At 44.7% G+C, this 14165-nt stretch overlaps 1 protein-coding gene across 3 annotated transcripts in view; it reads right to left on the reverse strand.

The window, feature by feature from the left end:
* The window catches only part of LOC110492379 (nuclear receptor coactivator 3), a 113520-nt gene that overhangs the window by 44123 nt on the left and 55232 nt on the right, over positions 1-14165 (reverse strand). The window contains exons 2-3 of one of the 3 annotated variants that reach the window (XM_036947354.2): positions 3711-3790; positions 816-866 (exon numbers count right to left, since the gene is read on the reverse strand). The gene's annotated coding sequence lies outside the window, so the exon portion shown is untranslated. Of the gene's footprint in view, positions 1-815; positions 867-2181; positions 3791-14165 lie in introns of all 3 variants that reach the window. The other 2 variants (XM_090203524.1, XM_036947353.2) reach the window with 2 other exon arrangements.

Genomic DNA, 14165 nt, shown 5'->3' on the forward strand with positions numbered 1-14165 from the left:
GATGGCTAGAAATGCTCTTGTAGGAAGCAATAACTCCCACATTGCTGACTACAAATCAGCTATAACTGGGCTAATAACTAACTAATTAGCAAAGAAAATTAACAAATGTGCACACATGGCTACATGCAGCTCTTGCTTTGATCTCAAAACATTATAATCGCGACCGCTCATGCTGTAAAACAGTCTGGTTCAAAGTGAATGGCACAAATCCATATATGGAAATGGTCTATTTGCATATTCTGTAGGTCTGCTGCAGCTCTGAGTGGTTATGGCACACCGGTCTGTGTAGAGTACAGCCCTGAGTGGTTTTGGCGCACAGGTCTGTGTAGAGTACAACCCTCGTGCCTGTCAATGCAATAGAATCCTACTCAGATGCACTCTGCCTCATAGTTAGTTTTAGATACTAAGTCTTGCATATTTTGTTTTGGTATGTTGCATTGAAAGTGGCTAATATTGTGTTGATTGAATCACAATTCCCACAGTAAAGGGAAACGTTGATAGTGTTAACTAATGGGGAAAACTCTAGAAAGTTAAGTGAAGTTCAATCTCGTGCTTCTCTGCACGGGTTGCTATTTCTTCTGCGTGGCAGTCCCTGGGAAGCTCCGTGCAGCTTAGAGGGAACATTGGTTGTGACTCACCAAGGCTAAGAGAGCTCCAGAAATCCCTGAGGTTGAACCACCTCCTTGAACTGCTCTCCAGCATACCAACCAACCAAATAACCAGCCTGCCAGCAGCCTAATGGTCCCATAGCACCTACATGGCACTGGCCGAAATTGAAAATATAGACAAAAAAAAAAACTTGCCCATGAACTCACCTCTTCAGCAGAGTATAAATTATGAAATCCAACCTCATTGAACTTCACATCCTGCAAGACAAAAAAGGAGAAAAGAGTCAAATATGTCATGGAATTCATTGATGTACAGCAGCCGCAAACTGTTAGGGTATTGATGTAGTTTAGAGACAAAATGTTTATGCAGATTGAAAGAGAGAGAAACAGAACGAGAAATACAAGAGACAGACAGACAGAGAAAGGGTGCCCAGGAACAGTGCTGGAGATGTAGCCAACATTGTAATAGCACGGGTGTGTGTGTGTGTGTGTGTGTGCGTTGAGAAAATTAGCATGAATGATTTAGGGTGGAGGATGGGGCCCAAACGAGCAGCTCTCTCATGACTGATGATGTTTGTGTGTTTGAGAGCCATTAGGCAGCTGTTTACAGGCATGACGCTATGCAGGCAGAGGATGAAGGGATGGGGGAGGGAGAGAGAGAGTAGCTTGTGTCGTGTGCATAGGTAGGTCTGAGTGTCTCTTGATCATGTGTCTGTGTATGGGAGCCAAAATGTATTACTGTTTACCCAACCCATGGTACGACACTTTGCAATGAGGACTTTGTACTGAGGGACATTCTCTGACTTCCCACTCAATCAGATCAGTAACATTAGCTGTATGTGTGTGTGTGTGTGTGTGTGTGTGTGTGTGTGTGTGTGTGTGTGTGTGTGTGTGTGTGTGTGTGTGTGTGTGTGTGTGTGTGTGTGTGTGTGTGTAAGGTAGCACAACAAGTTCAGTCAGAAACAACAAGAGAGAAATAGAGAGAAATAGTCTCTGTTTCTCTCTATCTCTGTTCTGACTCAAAACAAAACAGCCTCAAACCAGCCTCCCACGTTAACATGAGTCATATAAAGAATGACCCAGTGCAACAAACAAACAAGTGTCTAAAATGGCTTACTGGGCAGAGACAGACAGACAGACAGACAGACAGACAGACAGACAGACAGACAGACAGACAGACAGACAGACAGACAGACAGACAGACAGACAGACAGACAGACAGACAGACAGACAGACAGACAGACAGACAGACAGACAAAACACACTGAGGTAGAAAAGGAATAATAGAAACTCAACTATATATGGAGATTTCTCTTGGTCCGTCTACATTTATGTCTCAACAGTGTCCGACTGATGATCTCTGTGACTTGATTTTGTAATGAGGTATATCTGTACTATACTATATCTGTACTAAAAAGCACTATCAGTTTTTTTAAAGGAGTCAAGCAATCTCCACTGATACCACCCATTTCAAATGCATTTTCACCATGAGAAGCACACCATCAATGACCTACCTACCTACACAACTGGTTTATAGGATTTCACTGCAAAAAGTGGGGCTACAGTACATTACCTTTTTAGAGTTCAATTGGGTCCCTCTTATTTTCTGAGTGAAAATGAGAGCCCGTCAACACAGAGTGACCTGAGCATGGCAACAAGGAGAGGGTTAATAATGGCCACTGGTTCCCTGTCCATTTAACAACTAGCCTAATGCTGGGAGAGACAAACAGACGAGACAGACTGAGGCTTCCTTGTTTCAGATAAGTGTCTCTCTTCTCATTGTTTTTCAGGTGCGAGAGGGGGCAAGCAGGCAGGTGGGCGGGCAGGGGGCGGTGCGGTGGTTTGTGGTTAGCGGGGGCAGGGAGTTGTGAGGCTAGGTGATACAGACAGAGACAGCCAGCCCCATTTTCATAATCTCTGTTGACAAAACAGAAGAGCAGCGCGGCCTGGCCAGATCATGTAAAACTCCAGTAGGAACACAACAGACAGACCTGCAGTCTACAGCCATGCTGACGTAGTCAATGACTGGCTGTAGTCAGGTTGGTGACCTCCACTGTAATTAGCCCACGTTGGGACAAAGTTAGGAAAAATTCATAATACATAACGCATTGGGTCGATACTAGAGAATGGTTGATATACAGGACTGACTGAGGCATCATGGGTAGAGGAGTCTTCCTGCTGATCTAAGTCAGTGTGACATGATGCAGCAGAATCCCAGACTCACCTGCAGATCCCCCACTCCTCTTCTCTACCCTCTCCTTTCCATAAGCATTCTTGTCTCCTCCCTATCCACCTCCTCTCCTCTAAATAATATCCTTCTCTCCTCCCTCTCCTGCCCTGATTTACTCATCTCCTCCCCTCCTCTCTCAATACCACCTCTGTACTATAGACATAATCTCACTCAACCCCACCTCTTCCTACACCACCACTATCCCTCTCTTCTCCATAATCATCCATCCCCTGCCTCCCCTCCTCCTGTGTGTGTGTGTGTGTGTGTGTGTGTGTGTGTGTGTGTGTGTGTGTTGCTGTCACCTGCAGACTAGGGTACAGATAAATGCTTTTTTCTGTCTCTATGGGAGGCAGAGCAGGGGGAATAATTTGATTTCTCCTGCTGTCTCCCCAACAGCCTCTTTCTCGCTCACTCTCCACCTTTCCATCTCAGCCTCTCTCTCCTTTCTCTATCTCCACCTTTCTCTCTCTCCACCTTTCTCTCTCTCCACCTTTCTCTCTCTCTCTCGCTCTCTCTCTACCTCTAAATCTGCTCTCCCTCGCTCTTCCCTCTTTTTACCTCTCTACATCTCCCACCCCCTGCTTTCTCTTGCTTAAACCTGTACCATTGAAATTCAATATGACAAATCCAAAATGGCTCCCAAAGCAATGGACCTTCGCTCTATATTACCATGTCCGTTCGAGTTGCTCAATTTCTATGGTCTGGCCAGGGGGATCAGAAAGAATGTTGTGTTCCAGAACAGATGAGCAAAAAGAAATAAACATGTTCCACAACAGATAAGCAAAAAGTAAACATTTGAACTCCTTCTACAACAAACGATAGTCCACCAAAACAGGTAACCATACCAACAGCCGTGAGATGACGTGACCCACCTTGTGACGGAGCCTAGAGTGGACGAGACAATTTCTCTCCTGCAGATAATGGTCCTGGACTGGTCTACTGGTATTATACCCTGGAGTATATAGAACGCACACACGCACACACACGCGCACACACACACACACACACACACACACACACACACACACACACACACACACACACACACACAGGGCTTGGTATTAATGAAGTTGTTAATGACAGCCCAAGAGACAGCATTAACATGAGGAGCCGAAGACATGAGGGAGGCAGCCTGGGTCTGGGTCTGGGTCTGAGAACAGGGACATTTCACTGTGTGCTTTCAGTTAGAGAACGTGCACACACAACATCCTTATTCCGAAAAAGGATGTTGTGATATGAGTTGGAAGGAAGTCCAGAAGTATTAGAGCGAGACTAGGACATGGTGACTAGACCAGCCACGCGTGTTTCCGCGTGTGTGTGTTCATTTTTCCATCCACACCAGAGAAGATCATGAAACGCAGGTAAAATTATCAAATCCAACTGTGAACTAACTTTATTAATTTGGGGACAGGTCGAAACACACGTGAAACTAGGGCTGACCCCATGTTGTCGACTGGTCGATTGCTTGGTCGATAGGCTGATGGTCGACAGGTCGAGCAGTGGCAAATACATGTAAAACAATTATGGCACAGGACAGGTGACACCAGTCTGATTCACGATTGTCTCCATTGCTGAGGCCACAGGGATGGCACACCAGTATCATCAGTAGTACATTTACAGTTCATTCCCATCCTTTCTAATCTACATTTGTTTGGTTATGGTCATTTCTGTTATTGTGTTCAATGTATTATTATTCAAGTCTTACTGTTGTCATTTTAGGAGTGGACACGTTGTTTGAAGAGCGCACACCCTAGGCTACATTTGTTTTTTTTCATTTTGTTTGGAGCGCTCCTGTCAATCTTGGACACGCATCTGATAATACATAGAAGTAGGCCTAGGCTACCTGGCCTGCATGCAAATGTAGGCCTATTAATGTGCCCATTTGGGGATCTGATAGTATTTCTGATTGTCTTAACTCACCATCCTCACCATCCCGGTGGAGATTCTCAAAGTATTTTTTTCTTGGCCTCTAACAGTAAGTAAACAACCGTAAAATCGCCCAACCCTAGAGTGTACATGTGTGCGTTTGTGAGCGCATGCCTGTGTGTGTATGTTTGTGAGCGCGTGTCTGTGTGTGTGTGTGTTTGAGAGCGCGTGCCTGTGTGCCATGCATCATCCAGCCTGACCGTTGGCTGCACCCCGTGATGAGGACCAGATGGGGGCTGTCAGGGGGTCGCTAGTTTGGGTGATGTATGGGCCCTCACAAACCAACAAAGGCCCTCCTTCAGCCGATGTGTTTCCTACTAATTGAGAGGGGAGAAAGATAGAAAAGGAGTGAGAGAAAGAGTGATTGCTTAAACAGAGTGGATTTATGGCATGTCCATGACAAAGGGGAACTTTCAGTGAGAGTTTAAGGGGCGGGGACAGATAGGCCTTCAGTGGGATCATTAATGTGTCATTGTGCTCGTATTAGTAAAGCCGTTCAGAACAGAGCTAATAATACTAGTTAACTGCCTGTGGTGCTTGTATAAACGTTAGGCCTTGACTATAAGAGCATTGAGAATGAGGTTAAGATGCATTGAGTGTGTGTGTGTTCAGCTCATAAGCACTGAGGCACGCTCTCGCCGAGGCCTTTTCCAGACCCTCTCTCCTGCCCTCATCTCCTATTCTTACACTCTCTTAGCTCGTTCTACTTCTCAATTGCACCTTGCAGAAAAGAGTGCCTTTGATTTAACTATAAAACAGACTGTGTGTGTGTGTGTGTGCGCGCGTGTGTATGTGCATGAAGCCGCTGCAGCAGCATATACAGTGGGGCAAAAAAGTATTTAGTCAGCCACCAATTGTGCAAGTTCTCCCACTTAAAAAGATGAGAGAGGCCTGTAATTTTCATCATAGGTACACTTCAACTATGACAGACAAAATGAGAAAAAAAATCCAGAAAATCACATTGTAGGATTTTTTATGAATTTATTTGCAAAATACAGGTAACGAGTGGAGGACAGAGGAGCCTCTTAAAGAAGAAGTTACAGGTCTGTGAGAGCCAGAAATGTTGCTTGTTTGTAGGTGACCAAATACTTATTTTCCACCATAATTTGCATTAATGTCACGACTCCGACCGAAGGTGGCTCCCCTTCCCGTTCGGGTGGCGCTCGGCGGTCGTCGTCGCCGGCCTACTAGCTGCCACTGATTATTTCCTCCCCCTCCTTATGCGTTTATTGAGTGCACCTGTTTTGAGTTGGGTATAATTAGTGAGGCTTTATTAGTCAGCCGGCCCGCCTGGTTCCTTGTGCGGGATTAATTATCGTGACCTTCTGTTTTGGGTAAACTTGTGTGCACGTCTATGGGTTACGTGTTTTCCCATTTCGTGGGTTTTGCTGGACAGTTTAAGTCCCCCTGTTTGGGGCGTTTGTTGTATTATACGCCCTGTGTTTTCGTGGGGTTGGCTTATGTTCGTCGTTTTTTGTGCATTAAAGTAGCACTCCCCTGAACTCTCTGCTTCCTGCGCCTGACTTCTCACCCATCACACTCAGAACGTTACAATTAAATTCATAAAAAATCCTACAATGTGATTTTCTGGATTTTTTTTCTCATTTTGTCTGTCATAGTTGAAGTGTACCTATGATGAAAATTACAGGCCTCTCTCATCTTTTTAAGTGGGAGAACTTGCACAATTGGTGGCTGACTAAATACTTTTTTGCCCCACTGTAACCAAACAAATCACAAAATTATTCATCTCACCTTGGTCTCGTTAAACAAACACCATTGAAGTCCAAAGTGATTTTAAGACAGATAAATTATTGTTCTCCTCAATATTTACAGTCTTTCCAGTGGGTCTGCCTGTCAGCCACGTCTGGCCTCAACAACATAGCCCAAGTCTCAGCTATGGAGAGAATGTGGAAGAGGAGGGGAGGAGAGAGAGATGACTTGGATCGTTTAAGTTTGTCTATCCCACGTGTAACTCTGTGTTGTTTGTATCACACTGCTTTGCTTTATCTTGGCCAGGTCGTGGTTGTAAATTAGAACTTGCTCTCAAATGGTCTACCTGGTTAAATAAAGGTGAAATATTAAAAAATGTAAAAAAATCTCAGACTGGAACTGAGGGGAAATCTGGAGAGTAAATTGGAGAGTCCGACAGTAAGTGGCAGGCAGGCTACAGATGCAACAGGAAAGCATAGTCTGTCTGTCCCTGGAAAGGAGCCAGTGTTAGAATGGGAAGATCAGTCTCAGTCAATGGAAGTCTATGTGCTGTTTACACCTGGGAGTCTTTCTGCAGTGCGTATGCAGAGCGAAAGGTGAAGCCTGTGGCATGATGTCGCATAACGGCAGGCAGCAGACACACCCTCATTCAAAACACATTCATAACATAACAGCCCATTTGTGTAGCGAGCAAACTACATAGGAAGAGGGGCCAATGATACTCTAGCACATACAGTAACAAACTCACCCATTCTGTCTCTCAGCTAACTCACTGTTTGTTTATTTTTCTAATTTGCCTTCTACCTCTTTCACTGAGTATTTTTTTCTGTTCCCCTGTCCATCCCTCCCTTCCTGCATTCATCTCTTTCTTCTCTCCTTCTCGCCATATCATTTCTGTCCTTTATAGTGGAACTATGTATGTTTCTCTTTTTGTCGGTTTCTGTGTTCTCTGTGTTCTAGCCCAGAATAAGGGAGACAGTGTCTGCATCAGCCAGCACACACAAACAGCCCAGTAAGGCCCACATACAGCTACACTGTGTGTGTGTGTGTGTGTGTGTGTGTGTGTGTGTGTGTGCGTGCGTGCGTGCGCGTGCGTGTGTGTGTGTACGTGTGAGAACTCTGGGTGACTCTGCTTTAGCTGAGCACCAGTCCCCTCCAACTGAACCGGCACTTACACACTAGCAGAATAGGAACCAAGCCACATCTTGGCACCTCGCCTCCCCTTAACAAATCACACCACAGAGGCTAATAAAAAAAAATGTCCACAGCCCAGCTCAGCTCCACAAAAGCATTCTTAAAATCAATGCTCTCTCCCGTTCATAAAAATGGACCACTGACTCTCAATTCACCACACGGGGCGTGGGTGACCATCTCCATGGTACTGTGTACCTAATACCTAATCAGAAAGGGAGTAGCATCATTTGGCGAGACAGTTAGTGCCTTCATTGGATGCTTTTCTTGAGTAGTCTATTCAGTGTGAACAAATGAACACTGCAGAGAGCAAAGATTTTATTCTGACTAACTCCATGTTTAGAACAAACGCTATAACCAGAAGAGCCACTCCTATGAGAAAGAGCAGGGGGAGATAAAAAGGGACTCAAAACTGGTCCCAGATCTGTATGTGCCTTAGTGAACTTCTCTGAACGTCATTGCTATGCCATAAGATCTGATCTAGGACATGGTTAAAATAACTCCTCTCCCAGGCGGTCCTGAGAACAGAAATAACGCTGCTAGCAGGCAGCAACCCAGGGTGTCTATTGTGGCTGCCATCAACCATCCATTTACACTGCATTCGGAAAGTATTCATACCCCTTAACTCTTTCCAAATGTTGATACTTTACAGCCTTATTCTAAAACAGATTAAATTGTTCATTCCCTCATCAATCTACACACAATATCCCATAATGACAAAGCAGAAACAGGTCTTTACATGTTTTTGCTAATTTATTGCAAATAAAAAACATTTACATAAGTATTCAGACCCTTTACTAAGTACTTTGTTGATGCACATTTTGCAGTGATTACCAACTCGAGTCTTCTTGGGTATGACGCTACAAGCTTGGCACACCTGTATTTGGGGAGTTTCTCCCATTCGTCTCTGAAGATCCTCTCAAGCTTTGTCAGGTTGGATGGGGAGCGTCGCTGCACAGCTATTTTCAGGTCTCTCCAGAGATGTTGGATTGGTTTCAAGTCTGGGATCTGGCTGGGCCACTCAAGGACATTCAGACACTTGTCCCGAAGCCACTCCTACGTTGTCTTGGCTGTGTGCTTAGGGTCGTTGTCCTGTTGGAAGGAGAACCTTCGCCCCAGTCTGAGGTCCTGAGCACTCTGGAGCAGGTTTTCATCAAGGATCTCTCTGTACTTTGCTCCATTCAGCTTTCCCTCAATCCTGACTTGTCTCCCAGGCCCTGGTGCTGAAAAACATCCCTATTGCATGATGCTGCCATCACCATGCTTCACCATAGGGATGGTGCCAGGTGTCCTCCAGGTGTGAAGCTTGGCATTCAGGCCAAAGAGTTCAATCTTGGTTTCAGAGTCCTTTAGGTGCCATTTGGCAAACTCCAAGCAGGCTGTCCTGTACCTTTTACTGAGGAGTGGCTTCCGTCTGGCCACTCTACCATAAAGGCCTGATTTGTGGCATGTTACAGAGATGGTTGTCCTTCTAGAAGGTTCTCCCATCTCCACAGACGAACTCTGGAGCTATGTCAGAGTGACCATCGAGTTCTTGGTTACCTCCCTGACCACGGCTCTTCTCCACCGATTGCTCAGTTTGGCCTGGCGGCCAGCTCTAGGACGAATATTGCTGGTATTGTATGTAGATTGATGAGGGAAAAAAGAGATTTAATCCATTTTAGAATAAGGCTGTAACGTAACAAAAATTCTGAATGCATTGTACAGTCGTGGCCAAATGTTTTGAGAATGACACAAATATTAATTTCCAAAAGTTTGCTGCTTCAGTGTCTTAAGATATTTTTGTCAGATGTTACTATGGAATACTGAAGTAGAATTACAAGCATTTCATAAGTGTCAAAGGGTTTTATTGACAATTACATGAAGTTGATGCAAAGAGTCCATATTTGCAGTGTTGACACTTCTTTTCCAAGACCTCTGCAACCCACCCTGGCATGCTGTCAATTAACTTCTGGGCCACATCCTGACTGATGGCAGTCAATTCTTGCATAATCAATGCTTGGAGTTTGTCAGAATTTGTGGGTTTTTGTTTGTCCACCTGCATCTTGAAGATTGACCACAAGTTCTCAATGGGATTAAGGTCTGGGGAGTTTCCTGCCCATGGACCCAAAATATTGTTGTTTTGTTCCCCGAGCCACTTAGTTATCACTTTTTCCTTATGGCAAGGTGCTCCATCATGCTGGAAAAGGCATTGTTCGTCACCAAACTGTTCCTGGGTGGTTGGGAGAAGTTGCTCTCGGAGGATGTGTTGGTACCATTCTTTATTCATGACTGTGTTCTTAGGCAAAATTGTGAGTGAGCCCACTTCCTTGGCTGAGAAGCAACCCCACACATGAATGGTCTCAGGATGCTTTACTGTTGGCATGACACAGGACTGATGGTAGCGCTCACCTTGTCTTCTCCGGACAAGCTTTTTTCCGGATGCCCCAAACAATCGGAGTCCTATCCCTGTACCTTTTGCAGAATATCAGTCTGTCCCTGATGTTTTTCCTGGAGAGAAGTGGCTTCTTTGCTGCCCTTCTTGACACCAGGCCATCCTCCAAAAGTATTTGCCTCACTGGGTGTGCAGGTGCACTCACACCTACCTGCTGCCATTCCTGAGCAAGCTATGTACTGGTGGTGCCCCGATCCCGCAGCTGAATCAACTTTAGGAGACGGTCCTGGCGCTTGCTGGACTTTCTTGGGCGCCCTGAAGCCTTCTTCACAACAATTGAACCGCTCTCCTTGAAGTTCTTGATGATCCGATAAATGGTTGATTTAGGTGCAATCTTATTGGCAGCAATATCCTTGCCTGTGAAGCCCTTTTGTGCAAAGCAATGATGATGGCACGTGTTTACTTGCAGGTAACCATGGTTGACAGAGGAAGAACAATGATTCCAAGCACCACCCTCCTTTTGAAGCTTCCAGCCTGTTATTCGAACTCAATCAGCATGACAGAGTGATCTCCAGGCTTGTCATCATCAACACTCACACCTGTGTTAACGAGAGAATCACTGACATGATGTCAGCTGGTCCTTTTGTGGCAGGGTTGAAATGCAGTGGAAATGTTTTTTGGGGATTCATTGCATTTGCATGGCAAAGAGGGACTTTGCAATTAATTTCAATTAATCTGATCACTCTTCATAACATTCTGGAGTATATGCAAATTGCCATCATACAACCTGAGGCAGCAGGTTCATATTTGTGTCATTCTCAAAACTTTTGGCCACGACCGTACATTTACTAAAAATAAAAATAGGTCTTTGCATGAGTCATCCCTTCCAAGAACCTACAGTACCTACCGCAACTCCAGCAGCCCTAACCTATCTCAACAGTCAAGTTATTTATATACAGTGGGGTCCAAATTATTAAACCCACCATTGGTGAATTCTATTTTCCTGTTATCTGACCATATCACTGCCTGGAGTTTGCTAAACAACAACGGCATCATTAACCTTTTATTTTTTTTGCCCCCAATTTCTTGGTATCCAGTTGGTACAGTCCCTTTATCAAGGGATCCAATCATTTTGGACCCCACTGTATATACAGAGAAGACTCCAAGTGCATCTATCAGTCCTAAGTAGCGAAACAGGTTGGTGGTAGAAACTCTTCTGCAGAACAAGAATAGTTTTGTAGTCAGATATTACTGTTGTCATCCTACACGCAAAAGCAAAAGGTCTATCCACAACAGGATAAGTAAGTCATTGAGCTTATCTACAATCCGATTGGCTAGTTTACTAGCCACCTTGGCTTCCCAATACTGGGGCAACTGGAGTTCAACTGTCACAAGAGTTGCTGAAGCCACTGACTGCGGTCCAAACTAATCCATTGTGTAGAGTAGTGCAACAATAGAACTGCACTGAGCCAAACCTGAGGCTAGCCATGTGCTGAGCATTTGAATGTGCACAGTGCTGCTAGTGCCAACACCTGCACTGTTACAGACTGAGGAAAGGGGGTGGAGGGGAGAGAGAGAGAGAGAGCGAGAGAATAACTGTTGTAGAAAGGGACACATTCCAGTGTGTAATTTGGGACTGTCTGTCTGTAAAGTTGCTCTGGAGCCACAAGCAGAGCCGAGATAAGATAAGGAGGGCAAAAGCACACATGTCCTCAGCTGTCACCTTCAGCTGAACCCTGAAGAACAACACCCGAGAATGTGACGAGACACGTGCTTGTGTGTTTGTGTGATGCAACACACATCACCTCTATCACCTAGGTGAGGCTTGAGGTAAGAGCCAGACAACTTCTATATCATATCATAACCGAAAAGAAAGGGTTATCAAAAAACCAAGTTGAACTTCATGAGTCATGTACACATAATCCTTCCGTACACAATGTCTAAGTGTATTGTGTAGCATGTGTACAGTAAAGCCTTGTAAAGACATGACCAGGCCACAGGGTTACACATAGCTTTCCTTTTGCTTGCACACTGAGGGAAGGATGGGAGAGGGTGGTAAGAAAGGGAGAGTGGGAGACAGAAAGAAAGTGATTGAACGCTGTAATTTAGGGAGTAAGTTAACGATTCGCAAAAGGAGAAAAGGATAATGATATTCCTCCCCGGGAAAATTACCCAGTGTCCAAACATTCTGGTGGGCCTATTTATAATATAATTAAGCATATGCAGGCGGGCGGTTGTTTTATAGCTCCATGGGTGGTGTGTGTGTGTGTGTGTGTGTGTGCGTGTGTACACAGAAGGCTACTCAGACCTCATTACTGTAATAGGTCAATCAATAAACCACACCCACCCCCATAACCCTGCCTTGATGGTCACTCTGCTGCCATGGCAACAGAAGAGAGACACGTCAGAAAGCATCAGAGCGATAGGAACTCTCTCTCTCCCGCCCCCTCACTCTCTCCCCCTCCCTCCCCCTCTCTCTGTGTATTGTCTTCCTCGCCTATCTTCCACCTAACAGCTAAACCAAACCAAAGACACAAACTTTAAGATATCAGAAATCTGTTTTCCAAAATGACGCCATTACCCTACATTCCTTTTACACCTGAGTGAGATGTTAGCGAGAGCATCAGACAGCGTTGTGTAACATTGTTATTTCACTAGGTAAGCATAGTTGTGTCACTGATGAAATCACTTAGGATTTGCCACGATCCAAAGTTTCTCAGAATTTGGGTTATTTAAAGAGCAGTGAGCTACACTACATCTTTCTAAAGGGATTAACAGAGTATCCTAACCTGCCTCCTACAGCCTAGCATTATCAAGTGATTAACTTTGACAACAGGACAAACACTGAAAGGTTGATATGCTACTACGGAATGTGATCTGACATGAGGATCCATAGTGAGTGTGAAACTGTTCTCCCTTTGTCCTAACCTGCAGCCTAACACACATTCATCATACATAGGTGGTTAACTATCCTTACATTAGAGAATTGAAATGTGAGATGACGAAAACGGATACGGTTACTATCCAAATACAATAATATGGCTCCTGATCTGTCAGTGAGATATCATGGTATGTCCTGATTATAACCACAGTCAGTTAAAATGTTGACTAAGGTCCCCAAAAAGTTTGAACTCTCAGTAAAGTTCAGATAATGAAAATGAAAGAGAAAGCAAGACAGAAGGGTGGAACAGTAAGAGAGAGAAAGAGAATGAGAGAGAGAGCAAGACAGAAGGGAGGAACAGTAAGAGAGAGAAAGAGAATGAGAGAGAGAGCAAGACAGAAGGGAGGAACAGTAAGAGAGAGAAAGAGAATGAGAGAGAGAGCAAGACAGAAGGGAGGAACAGTAAGAGAGAGAAAGAGAATGAGAGAGCAAGACAGAAGGGAGGAACAGTAAGAGAGAGAAAGAGAATGAGAGAGAGAGCAAGACAGAAAAAAGGCCTTCAGGTTGGGTGAACCATTCTATTTTCAGCCATATCTGACAAACGTTGAGCGTATCAGATCAGCATACAGAACTCTGAGCTATCCGTTCAGACAAACAGAGACACTGGGTCCACCATATATAAACTCAGTAAAAAAAAGAAACGTCCCTTTTTCAGGACCCTGTCTTTCAAAGATAATTCGTAAAAATCCAAATAACTTCACAGAATAACTTCACTGTAAACGGTTTAAAGATTGTTTCCCATGCTTGTTCAATGGACCATAAACAATTAATGAACATGCACCTGTGGAACGATCGTTAAGACACTAACAGCTTACAGACGATAGGCAATTAAGGTCACAGTTATGAAAACTTAAGACACTAAAAAGAGGCCTTTCTACTGACTCTGAAAAACACCAAAAGAAAGATGCCCAGGGTCCCAGCTCATCTGAGTGAACGTGCCTTAGGTATGCTGCAAGGAGGCATGAGGACTGCAGATGTGGCCAGGGCAATAAATTGCAATGTCCATACTGTGAGACGCCTAAGACAACGCTACAGGGAGATAGGACAGACAGCTGATCGTCCTCGCAGTGGCAGACAACGTGTAACAACACCTGCACAGGATTGGTACAACCGAACATCACACCTGCAGGACAGGTACAGGATGGCAACAGCAGCTGCCCGAGTTACACCAGGAACGCACAATCC

Source organism: Oncorhynchus mykiss, chromosome 16 (genome assembly GCF_057628025.1).
Source record: "Oncorhynchus mykiss isolate SJ-2025 chromosome 16, ASM5762802v1, whole genome shotgun sequence".
In the NCBI taxonomy this organism is placed as follows: Eukaryota; Metazoa; Chordata; class Actinopteri; order Salmoniformes; family Salmonidae; genus Oncorhynchus; species Oncorhynchus mykiss.